The 13,500-nt window shown below is 43.6% G+C and overlaps 1 non-coding gene across 1 annotated transcript; it reads left to right on the forward strand.

Annotated features, from left to right (window-relative positions):
* Nucleotides 1-12,906: 12,906 nt before the first annotated feature.
* On the forward strand, nt 12,907-13,071 carry LOC112130797 (U1 spliceosomal RNA). The gene has a single exon (XR_002913003.2). It is a non-coding gene; the product is annotated as a U1 spliceosomal RNA (small nuclear RNA).
* The last annotated feature ends 429 nt before the right edge of the window (nt 13,072-13,500 follow it).

The raw sequence follows: 13,500 nt of genomic DNA on the forward strand, positions 1-13,500 counted from the left end.
TGAGACCCATTATTGGAGCCAACAGAATCCTGCAGGCCCCTGGTGCAGACCTGGATCCTTACAGCTATTGGCTCTTGTTCCCTCAGTTCTTCTGTGTTCATGAGCAAAAATTGATCTCTTTTGCTTTTATATACTAAGCATGGTAATTGGACAAGTCCTTCCTCTATCTCCCTCTCTCTCTTTCTCTCTCTCTCATTTTTGCATCATTGTTTTCTGCCATCAGTGGCATCAGTGTGGGTTTCTGGTTTTGATGTTATGAAGTGAATTTCTGGGGACAATCTCTGTTGGGTGGTGTTTGACAAGGATCCAGTCCCTGTTTGGTGATACATGACAGCTAATCTAGTCTGTGAGTCTTTTTTGATTGTCTATTCATTGTCCTGAGGATAATGGTATTTCTTGATATTTGAGACTGCAGCAATCAGAATTTGCTCATATCTTGTCTTTCCAATGTTTGGTAACAATTTTTTGGGCCCAATAGCTGTCAATATCTGCAAGAGTGGCATCTCTATTATAAGGATGATCTTACTACTGAATGACCCCCTCCCACGTAACTTCATTCCATAGGATCTCATGGCTTTAACAAATTACTATACCTAAAAGAAATCTTAGTACAGAAAGAAAACTAAGTCTGTGGCAGGTAAGGAGCAGTTTTCTTTGATTTGTATACTCGGGTTTCTACTAGCTAAAAAACTCTAACCAGCTGAAATACATGTCCTTTAAGGATTAAGGTTAAATCACACTACAGAAAGGAGAAAAGGATTTATATGATCACAAATAAGCAATGGAGTCAGCAATATAAGCACTTCTCACAACTATACAAATCAAAACTTTTTTTTGCTTAAGACAGAGTCACACTCTGTCACCAAGGCTGGAGTGCAGTGGCATGATCTTGGCTCACTGCAGCCTTGGCCTCCTGGGTTCAAGTGATTCTTGTGCATCAGCCTCCTGAGTAGCTGGGATTACAGACATGTGACACCACACCTGGCTAATTGTTGTATTTTTAGTAGAGATGGGGTTTCGCCATGTTGGCCAGGCTTGTCTGAAACTCCTGAACTCAAGTGATCTGCCCACCTTGGCCTCCCAAAGTGCTAGGATTACATGCGTAAGCCACTGAGCCTGGTCACAAATCAAATTTAATAATCTCCAGAACATCAAGGAAGTTCAGCTCTTAATTAAAATGGATGAAAAGAAATGATTTACTCACTTTTATATGCTCCGGAAAGAGAATGTCCTGCAAGACTCAAAAGGGTATCCCACAATCACTCAGATTTTCAGCAGTGAGGGTTTTCCAAGGATCTAATGATGTTCATTTTTTCAGTTTGTTTCCCACACTGAGAAGCATTGTTAATAGATACCATTGCATCTGTTTACACCTTAAATGATATTACTTAAGGCAATTATTTGCTTTCGAATGCCCCCTAGTTTGGTGGAAAGAATTTTTCTGATTTATAAATAAATTTTCTTATGAAACCAATTGGCATACTCTTCCAGTGGAGTGGACACTTAAATTAAGTCTCTAAAACTTTAAAGAGATTACTGCCTCAATTATCTTAAGGACAGTAATAATTACATATATAAAATTAAAATATGAAAATTAAGTAGGGTGTGGTGCTCACACCTGTAATCTTAGCACTTTAGGCAGCTAAGGAGGGAAGAAGGATTGAAGCCAGGAGTTCGATACCAGCCTAGGCAACATGGTGAGACACCTGTCTCTACAAATTCAAAAAAAATGAGCTAATTAAAAAAAAAAACTAGCCAGCACAGTGGCTCATGTCTGTAGTCCCAGCTGCTTGGGTGGCTGAGGCAGGAGGATCACTTGAGCCCAGGAGATCCAGGCTGCAGTGAGCTATCATTGGTACCACCACACTCCAGCCTGGGTGACAGAGTAAGACCTCAACTCAAAATAAAATAAAGAATAAGAATAATTTATGACTTTTTTTTTTTTTTGCAATGCCAGGCTGGTTGACTCACACCTGTATTCCCAGCAAATCAGGAGGCTATGGTGGGACGATTGCTTTAGGCAAGGAGTTGGAGACCAGCCTGGGCAACAGGGCAAGATGCCATGTCTAGAATGTTAAAAGTCAGGCTGAGCTGGGAGGACTGCCTGAGCCCAGAAGTTCCAGGTTGGTCACCTGTGGTTGCACCAGTGCAGTCTCGCCTGGATGACAGCAAGACCCTATCTCTTACTTTTTTTTTTTTTTTCACTACTTATGCTTTAAATGTGATGTTTCATTAGGGAAAACTTTTCTTGTTGAATGTGTAACATGAAAAAATAATAGATTTAGCTGTAGATTAAATTAATGGCCTTGGCTGGGCATGGTGGCTCACACCTGTAATCCCAGCACTTTGGGAGGCTGAGGCAGGTGGATCATCTGAGGTCAGGAGTTCAAGACTAGCCTGGCCAACATGGTGAAACCCCGTCTCTACTAAAATACAAAACTTAGCCAGGCATGGTGGCTGGCGCCTCTAATCCCAGCTACTCAGGAAGCTGAGGCATGAGAATCGCTTGATCCCTGGAGATGGAGGTTGCAGTGAACAGAGATCATGCCACTTCACTTTAGCATGGGTGGTACAGTAAGTGAGAGTGTTTCTCCAAAAAAAAAAAAAGAAAGAAAGAAAGAAAGAAAAAGAAAAAAAGAAAAGAAAGAAAAGAACTTTTTCATGTGAGGAAAATGGGTGCTTTCAAATTAGCATGCCTAGAGCTAGGCACTAAAATGGGACAGCAACCACATCCTACTTCCCTGCTTTTTAAAATTTTTAAAGTTTTTTAAAAAATAATTTATTGTATTGAGATGGAATCTCACTCTGTTGCCCAGGCTGGAGAGCAGTGGCAGGATTTTGGCCTACTGCAACCTCCTCCAGTCAGGTTCAAGCAATCCTCCTGCCACAGCCTCCTGAGTTGCTGGGACTAAATGCATGAACCACCATGCCTGCCTTTTTTTTTTTTTTTTTTTGTATATTTAGTAGAGACGGGGTTTCATCATGTTGGCCAGGCTGGTCTCAAACTCCTAACCTCAGGTGATTCACCAACCTCGGCCTCCCAAAGTTTTGGAATTACAGGTGTGAGCCACTGCCACTGGCCACTTCCCCACTTTTGAGCTATGTATTCATCCACTGAAACTGCTTGCTATTGCCACAGTTAGCTATAAAGTAACCTAATCATGTGCACTGGACACCATCTCTCACTCCCTGTAGCTGAACAATGTATAGCTAATCCCTAATCAATGTTATTTCTGTAAACCACTGGGAGTTCCTGACAAGCAACTTTCTACCAGCCAACTCCCTGACTCCCTTTTTGGTCTTTACAAACCTGCTTATAACAAAGGCCAAACAGAACCCATATCCAAGATTGCTTGGGTCTGAGCCTTCCAGGCAACTATCCTTACACTGGCTCAAATAAACTCTATAAATCATATTTTGTGCTTAAGCCCCTTCCTTCTAGGCCGACGTTTTTTGCCCTGGAAGCAGGATTCAGAGCAACTCATATCTGACCATCTGACTGTCCTCTCAAAGGCCTCCAGGGTGGCTAAATCGTAGTAAGAATTTTATTGGTGAGATCAGTTTGCAGTCCAGGAAGAGACAGTCTCCGGTGTGTGTCTTTGAAGAGGTGCTTTCTCTTGAGAGAGAGAGAGAGAGAAGGCAGGTTGGTTTTTGTGCCTTACAGGGTGTGTATCACACCATGGAGTTACACATATTCAGCAGGTTTGGTGAAAGTCCATTTCTGAGGGGTATTGTGCTCATGTGCAACGGGTAAACATATATGTAACATGTACCCCATCTTCACATTGGGAAGGGATTTTAGCATTAAAATAAGGCGGAAATTGGCTTTTTATGTCAAAAGGTGAACTACTGGACACGAAGTCGGTTTGTGTGCAGTCCCTGTAACATGGCTGAAACTGGCCTGAGGTCTGCAGTTGCTTATCAGGAGAGAATAGAAGGCCACTCCTCTGTCCCATCTGAGGTCTAGTGATCTGGACTGTAAATCAGGTTGAGAAGGGCTGGGAAGATTTTGACAATTTGCTTGCTAGCTCCTATTGTTAAGGAGTTTAGCAAGAGTGTGGTTTTTCCTGTAGCCATAGGAATTCAGGAAGTTGCCATGCCAGATGAGCCCTGAACCCTTGACCTGTAGCTAACTTTTGTTTCCTTAACCTTAGAGTCTGCCTTAGTCTATAAGGGGGCATGTATTTTCATCTCTCAGATCACACCACATTCCCCCTGGACTGGGTGCCTGGCCAGCTCTGAAGCCCTTGAGTTCTGACTCTGAGAGAAACAGTTGGGCAGTAGTAAGTGGAGAATCCTCCTGAAATCTGGACCTTCCCACTCTTTGGATGAAGGCCTGGAATTTGCTTGAGTGTCCTTTCCAGCTCTCCCTTTCTAGAACGGAGGTTTTCTGTCTTTACCATGTGAGTAAGAGGTTTGAGTTTCAGGGGGAAATAACTGCCTTTTCCACCTCTGCATCAGGACAGAAGGTTTGGGTCACAGTCAGGCAAAGAGCTCTCCAGAGAGCTTCTGCCTTTACTGCCTCTGGTCCTCAGCATGAAGTTCTGGGTCAAGGTACTGGCAGGTAGGCCCTGGTGGTTTCGTTTTATGTAGCATGTTGTTTTGAACATTCAGACTTAGCTTTTCATTTGTGACTAGTTCCTGTTCTTAACTGGAAAGTGCACGCGGAGGTGTGTTCCCCTGCCCTGAAGAAAAGAAGTGATCTGCTCCTGCTGATCCTCCAAGTGATCGGGGATGTTGCAGAGGTGTTGGGGTCATTACTCACCATGTGAAGGTGGCCTTGTAGGACACTCCCCATCAGAAGAACACTTTTATCAACCCCCTTTCCTGCTCTTCTGGGAGGGTATATGTGGGACGAGTCCCCCATAGCACATGAACTCTGTGGCCACCTGGTGGTTAGAAACAGTGGGAACCACTGAGACAGCGATACACAACTCTGGTGTTATCTGTAGGAGTGACTTCATAAGCACCACACTGTGACCCAAAACACATCGCAGGCCTTGGTCATCTGAAAAGCTCCGGAATTATGGGAAATTGAGCTTCAAAATTTAGCACACTGTGAAGAAACAAACGCCTTTAGAAACACCAGCTGGGTTTATGTATAACACTTATGAGGCATCCTCCTGTAAATATCCAAGAAACTGGACCCACCTAACCAGGAAAAGTCATAAGCAGAATGAAGAAAATTCGGATCTTTTGAAATGCTTAAAATAATTTATTAGTGTGCACAATTGGAAGAATTTGGTTTTAGAACCAAATTAAATGGGAGACTTACTTCCAATGATACCTAGAAATTTCTAAAAGAACTGAGAAAATTGCCTCCAGTGAGGAAGTAAACTGAAGGAGGTAAACTGACATGTTTTCTGAATTGAGAAACATTGAAGAGGCTTTGTCTCTTTTGCCCCCAACTGCTCCTTTTTCTCCTGCCCCTGTACCTGCATAGTCTCCCTTACCTGAGCCCTCTTTTCCTGCTTTGCCTGTTCTTCCATTACCATCACCTGAGGAATGTCCCCAGGGCCCTGGCCTCTTCCCTGAAACTTCTGTTCTTACAGCCCCTTTCAAGGTAAAACCCACAGGAAGAGGGGAGCCTACCATTCTGTATACTGCTTCACCAAAATGTGAATTAAGAATATCATAAAAGATTTCCCTGGGCCGGGCGTGGTGGCTCACACCTGTAATCCCAGCAGTTTGGGAGGACTAGGTGGGTGGATCATGAGGTCAGGAGTTCAAGACCAGCCTGGACAACATGGTGAAACCGCATCTATACTAAAAATACAAAAATTAGCCAGGCATGATGGCACATGACTGTAATCCCAGCTACTCAGGATGCTGAGGCAAGAGAATCACTTGAACTTGGGAAGTGGAGGTTGCAGTGAGCCGAGATTACACCATTGCACTCCAGCCTGGGTGACAGAGCAAGACTCTGTATCAAAAAAAAAAAAAGACTTCCGTGATTGAAATTTAAACACATTTTCCCCTTCTAATTCTAAAGCAGCCTCCAATATCCTATAGTGTGTGGGAGGAAATTTGACTTAATTGTCCAAACTTTTGAGTCTGGACATTCTGATCTTTATCAATTAATGCAAATGCTGGTGCAAGAAGGCAGGGCCACTAAATGGTTGAAAAGGGCAAATTGGAATAATCCTTTAGAAGATTCTTAAAAACAGACTGAAGCACACAATGAAAGGGTCTGCATTTTGGCCAAATACCTCCATGTTGCCATTCCCCAGGTCGTTCCTAAAAATGTAGATTGGAGAATTCAGCAATGCACTTAAAAGGCCAAGCAAATCTGCCATTCATCTTTTAAATGGTTGAGATTTATTTATTGATTTATTGTGACAGGTTATCACTCTGTCACCTAGGCTAGAGTACAGTGGCTCCATCATGGCCCACCACAGCCTCAATCTCTCAGCTCTAGCAATCCTCCCATCTCAGCCTCCCGAGTAGCTGAGGTGCATGCCACAATGTCCAGCTAGTTTTTTGATATTTTTCTAGAGAGGAGGTCTCACTGTGTTTTCCAGGCTGGACCTGAAAGAACTCCTGGGCTCAATCAATCCTCTCACCTCAGCCTAATATTTACACTGGCAGCAGAGATGCATTTGGAGTAGGTGATGATTTTGGAATGCTTTAGAAGCAACATAGGTTTCTGATTTCATCATGTTAAGCCATCGAAAATGACCAATAAGTCTCTGACATCTTAGAAGCAATTTGAAAGCCTGAATCTTTGGCCATCATCAAAATTCCTGGTCATTCAAAATTAGATATTCCGGAGAGCAAGGACAACCATTTTGCTGATGCTGCAGCTAAGAATGCAGCTCTGAAGGTGACATCAGACACAGAACTTCTTGAAATGACCTTGCTGACTTGTGACCCATTGAAGACTTCATTAGAAGTACAAGTGTGCTGAGCACGGTGGCTCATGCCTGTAATCCCAGCACTTTGGGAGGCCGAGGTGGGCAGATCACCTGAGGTCAGGCATTTGAGACCAGACTGGCCAACATGGTGAAACCCTGTTTCTACTAAAAATAGAAAAATTAGCTGGCATGGTGACACATGCCTATAATCCCTGCTACTTGGGAGGCAGAGGCACGAGAATCACTTGAACCTGGGAGGCAGAGGTTGCAGTGAGCAGAGATTGCACCACTGCACTACAGCCTGGGTGACAGAGCAAGACTCTGGCTCAAAAAAAAAAAAAAAGAAGAAGAAGCATAAGTGGGAGCTCCCAAGCAGGAGAGGGATCTCTGGAAGGATAAAGGAAACAAGTTTCTTCCAGAAACAGGCTTATGGTATGGGCCCAATGATACACTGATCCACCCCTTAGGCTTCAATTACCCTTTTTACAGTACTTCATAAGCTGACTCATTGGAATTCAGACAAAATGTTAGCATGGGGAAAGCAATGGTATTGAAAATCATTGCCTATGATTGCAGAAAAGGTTAATTTTTGCTATACTGTCTGTCCCAAACATAACCCTGGAAAACCCCTTCATGGGTCACAGGAACATTTTACCTTTAGGACCCTTTGAGAAATGGCACTTAGACTTTACCCAGCTGTCTCCATCTCAGGGTTACAGATACCTTCTGGTGCTAATTTGTATGTGCTCACTGGGGTGAGCATTACCATGCCGATGAGCCACAGCCTAAGTAGTAGGTAGATTGTGATTAGAAAAGGTAATTCCTCATGGGGAGTGCCATCTGAACTCCATAGCAACTGAGGAACACACTTCATTGGTCAGGTAATTGGATCCACTTGCAATGTTTTGTCTATGTCCCAACATTTCCATTGTGTATATCACTCCTAATCTTCTGGGCTGATGGAATGCACTAAAGATACAATAAAAACTCAATTGGCAAAGCTAACAGAAGTTTTTAATCTTTCTTGGCCAAGGATCTCCCACTGGTTTTGGAAAATGTCCACACTCTCTCTCTTTGAAATAACAGGAAGACCCATGCAGTGGTTAGGTGAAGGTGCTTATGAATCTGTACTTCTTAAAGGTGACATTCTCCATTACTGCTAAGATCTCACAAAACTTACTAAGAACTCCACATTAACACAGGATTCCTTTCATAATGAATTCCTGGGAGATGAAAATATCAAAAATCTTGGCCTATAACCTGGAGATGTTGTTGTTTACTGGAAACAACATCAAATAAAATATTCCTCCCAAGACTGTTGGAAGGGACCGCATCAGTTATTATTATTATTTTATATTATTTTTTTGAGATGGGATCTCATTCTATTCCCCAAGCCAGAATGCAGTGGCACAATCATGACTCACTGTAGCCTTGAACTCCTGGGCTCAAGCCATCCTTCTGCCTCAACCTTCCAAATAGTTGGGACCAGAAGCATGGGCCACTGCACCTGACTCACAACAGGTATTACTAACCAATCTGTGCCAGTAAACTTAAGGGCGTTGACACATGGATTCATGTTTCTCTTGTAAAAGGCAACCCTGTCAGAGTGGATATCTGTCAGTGGAGATTTTCATTTAAAGGTAACTCAATCTTCCTGACAGACATGGCAAGTAGCTGACATCTGTTGTAGTCCACTTTTGCCCAAGATACTGGCCTGTATCAACAGTACAATTCCAGTGTTCACTACACCTGAAAGAATCTCATTTCCTGTTGACTGGAATACATACACCATTAGAGCTCCTTTAAGTTGTAGGGGTCCTCTCTTAGTGGTTTTGGTAAAATCACCTTATATGTATTCTCTTAAGATATGACACTCTAGTCCTATTGCGTGTATGTGTATATACATATACATACATACACAGCAAAATACCTATGATCAGATTTCTGTTTTACTGTCCCTAATTTGATTATAGCAGGGAGGGATAATTCTCCAATCACAATCTCACAAACCATTGCACTGTGGGAAATTTAACAAGGTGCTGGGTTTGCCACCTTAAACCACCAACCACTTTTGGCCATAATGACCCATTGGTACATCCTGTGCTAAATTTCACCAGTATTCCTCCTGATTGCACTCACGATGCAACTCAGGGTCATATCAAGCAAAGCCTGCTTATTGAATCTGTCTGACTCACCCTAACCTTCCTGCCTCATGTCTCAGTTTAACCCATCATAATCGTATTGTCAAAATAACGGCCTCTAATCCCAACATTTTGGGAGGCCAAGGAAGGAGGATCACTTGAGCCCAGGGGTTTGAAACTAGCCTGGGCAAAATGGTGAAACACTGACTCTACAAAATATATACAAATTAGCTGGGTGTGGTGGTGCCCACCTGTAGTCCAGCTATTCAGGAGCATGAGGTGAGAGGATGGCTTGAGCTCAGGAGTTCGAGCCTGCAGTGAACCCTGATGATGCCACTGCACTCCAGCCTGGGCAACAGAGTAAGACCCTGTCTCCAAAAATAAATAAATAAGCTGGGTGTGGTGGTGTGTGCCTGTAATCCCAGCTGCTTAGGAGGCTGAGCCATTAAGCCTTGGAGGTCAAGAAGTCAAGGCTGTACTGAGCTGTGATCTTTCCTCTGAACTCCAGCCTGGGAGACAGAGTGAGTCCCTGCCTCAAAAAGTAATTATAATAAAAATAAAAAGTACAAAACCAACCAAACAAAAAATTGTCACTTCACTCTGAAATGAAAGTGGTAAACACCATGATGCCATTTGAAAGTTAAAAGAAAAACACTCCCTCCTGCTATCAGGATCCAACCTGCTCTCTTGCTGTAAATTTCTGACCCATGATTTAAATGCCCAAAAGCTGATGTACTCAAATTATAGAGCACTTACCTGTTCTGCACCAGCGTTTATTTTTGTCTCTTGAAAAGATCACCATCCATGGCCCCATAAATGTCTAAGGGCATGGAATGATGAAGTGCAATGTCATTATTGTTATGTATTTCTCATTGTTTTACTTCTGAGAAAACTAATTTCATGGTATTCTGAAGACTAGAGATGATTCAACAAGTGACAGCAGCTGTAGACCTAACTGAGGCCTCTGTTTTTTTTTTTTTTTTTTTCTGTTCTATGATGCCCTTTTTCTTTCTTTTCTTTTCTTTTTTTTGAGACAGAGTCTCACTCTGTCACCTGGGCTGGAGTGCAGTGGTGTGATCTTAGCTCAGTGCAGCCTTGAACTCCCAGGCTCAAGCAATCCTCCCACCTCAGCCTCCTGAGTAGCTGGGACTAAGGTGTGTGCCACTATACCTGGCTAATTTGTGTATTTTTTGTAGAGATGGGGTTTTGCCATATTTCCCAGGCTGGTCTTGAACTCCTCGACTCAAGCAATCCACCCACCTTGGCCTCCTGAAGTTCTGGGATTACAGGTGTGAGTCACCGTGTCTGGTCATAATGCCCTTTAAATTGGACATTATTTAAATTGGCATTCTTAAAATTCTTCAGTGAGGTGGCTCCTTTCCTCCCCTGTCCCCTGTCCCCTGTCCCCTGCCTGGGATAGGACTATCTGGGAATGAGCCTTTCTGGCAAAGAGGGACACCTTGACTGAGCTTTTGATCATCAATGCTTTCAAGAAGAAAGATTAAAAAAAAAAATTTTATCTGAGGAATGTGAGCCCTTTCAAATGATCAGGCCCAGAGAGACATTAAATAGAGACAGCAACCCCTTTCCATTCCTTCCTTTTGAGCTATGTATTCATCTGTTGAAACTGCTTGATATCACCTCAAGTAGCTGTAAATTATCCTAATAATGCCACACCAAACACTATATCCCATACCCTATAACTTAACAACATATAGCCAATCACCAAGCAATGTTATTCCTGTAAACCAATGAGAATTCCTGACAGGCACCTATCAGCCCACTGTCTGTCCCCACTTTTGACCTTTAAAATCCTGCTTGTGACAAAGGCCAAAGGGAGCTCAGATCCAAGATTCCTTGGGTGTGAGTCTTCCAGGCAGCTGTCTTCATGTTGGCTCAAGTAAACTCTAAATTATATTTTATGCTTCAGCCTCTTTCTTTTAGGTCAACATGTTCAACAATAGTCAAATGAATAAGTAAGTTAATGTATATTCATACAAAGTTTAAGACACACAGAAACAAATAACCATATGAATAAGGTGAAAAATTCATAGACATAAGACTGAGTGAAAGAAGTCAAACCTATGCCTCTGCTTCTGAAACTGCCTTTGCAAAAATTATAACTGGGACAATTGTCATGGTGGAAGAGATCTGATCTGATTCCACCTTCTTTGTAACGTCCAAGCTGTCCTTGTTCATTCCTGGGCTCAGACTGAAACAACTTTGGGAGGAACTTAGTTTACGGTTTAGCTGTGAAACAAAAATGATAATATCCCCCTTCCTGCCTGGGGACTAGAGTGCCTTTGCAGGACTAACAAATTAGCCACGAGATTAGAAATTATGGTTTAGGAGTCATGTAGCCTCTGGCTGCAAGATTTTATACCTCCCCAAATTGTTCCTGGAGATCACATCATTATTGGAAAACCTAAGATCAGTGCTTGAGATATTTTGCCGACCCTGCACTCAGTGGATCAGCTGGCACCAGCTAGACTGATAACCTGGCTCATCTGGTCTTGTGACCCCCACGCAGGAACTGACCCAGCAGAAGACGACAGCTTCAGCTCCCTGTGATTTCATCTCCGACCTGACCAATCAAAACTCCCAACTCACTGGCCCCCATCCACCAAATTATCCTTAAAAACTGGTCCCAGAATGCTTGAGGAGGCTGATTTGAGTAAAAATAAAAGTCTGGTCTCCCACACAGCCAGCTGTTTAAATAACTGGCTGGCTTTAAATAACTCTTTATTGCAATTCCCCTGTGTTGAAAAATTGGCTCTGTCTAGGCAGCAGGCAAAGTGAACCTGTTGGGCAGTAACACTCCCCCCAAAAAACCCACTACACACTGTATGACTCAGTTTATATGAAAGTAAAGAGCAGGAAAAACTTGCCTGACAGATTTGCAGAGATGGGGGTGGAAACCATTAATAAGTCTGCGGAGTATTGTCAGAGTTTGGTGTTGTAGTCTACATATTATAAGTAATCAGTTAAACACCTGAAATAACATTTCCCCAAAATATTTTTGCCAAATTTGGATGACTTTGTTTCTGTCTTTGCAGCATATAAAATGTTAACATGAGGTAAGCGCTAAGGTCTAGAGAAGGCAGTGAAGAGACGACAAAACGACTCCAGCACCATGCCTGAGTGTCCAGTGTGCTCTGCTGGGACAGCACATTTTTGTACATTGCTGTATTTGAAAAAACCCTACAAGATTCATGAAACTGGACAACCGTCTTTATAACACTCCTAGTGATAAAACAAGTAAGGATGGCTGGTTTGCAGTCATCTGAGCAGCCTCTATAGTTTCATAGATACGGTTTCTCTCTGATATTGAACGACTTCCAATGTCAAGCGGAATGCTGTATCACAAGGATAACCGTATGTGAAAAGAACCGGTTTTCTTTGTAATCCTAAACTTTCTAGTTTGCGCATTAAAAGACATTATTTGAAGAAGAGCGCACAGGCTCCAGCTGGCCGCCAAAGGGGTCCTTGGCATCACAGGCTAAGAAACTACTTATTTGGGAAAGACCAGGGGCGGGGAAGGCAGGGAAAGGAGATAGAGGCAGGCGTCACTTCCTCCGCCGGCTCCCGCAGCTGGTTGATCGGCTAAGTGGCGGAGGGTGGGGCGGAAGAGCAGACGGGGACCGGGAAAGGGCTGTTGGTGACATCACGGATAAGGCGATTCCTATGTAGATGAGGCAGCTCAGGGGCTGCTGCTTCCCACGAAGGATTTCTCCTGCTTTCGGAGCAAGTCCAGGACCGCCGGTTGGACGTGAGAGTCCCAGCTATGTGTCAGGGCTAGGTGGGCTCGGGGTGGCATGGGCGGCGGCGGGGGAAGGGTGCGCGGGGCAAGTGACCGTGTGTGTAAAGGTTGAGGCTTATGGAGCTGTGGCAGGGCGGAGGTATATGAACTCATACTTACCTGGCAGGGGAGATACCATGATCATGAAGGTAGCTTTCCCAGGGCGAGGCTTATCCGTTGCACTCCGGATGTGCTGACTCTCTGAGATTTCCCCAGATGTGGGAAACTCGACTGCATAATTTGTGGTAGTGGGGGACTGCGTTCACGCTTTCCCTGAATTTTGCAGTGCGAAAGCAGGTTGTATTCAAAGGTCTACTTCTTGCTTTTATTAGTGTATAATCTTGGTGGTGCCCTGTTATTCTTACAGCCAGATGGCAGGGAAACAGAAAGTAACTTATTTCTCCCACAGGGATACGTCGTTCCTGCGGGAGAAATAAGCATCCGGCGTTATGTTCCTGTTTAACACAAACTAAGTAGGGCGAAGGCCGCACAGCTCCTTCCTTTCAACACGAGGCTGCTTTTTGCGGAGATTGGTCCATGGTCTCCAGTGTCTTGGGGTCTCACGCTCTGTAAAAATCTTCGTGTTTTTCCCTAGCACCCAGTCATCTTTTACACAGCCTCTGCTTCTAACCGCAGCCTTCCACAGGAGCTTGTAGGATTTCTGTGCTAGCGGGGAATGTGTTCTCACCTCGTAGAGCCAGGTACA

This window comes from Pongo abelii, chromosome 1 (genome assembly GCF_028885655.2).
Source record: "Pongo abelii isolate AG06213 chromosome 1, NHGRI_mPonAbe1-v2.0_pri, whole genome shotgun sequence".
NCBI lineage: Eukaryota > Metazoa > Chordata > Mammalia > Primates > Hominidae > Pongo > Pongo abelii.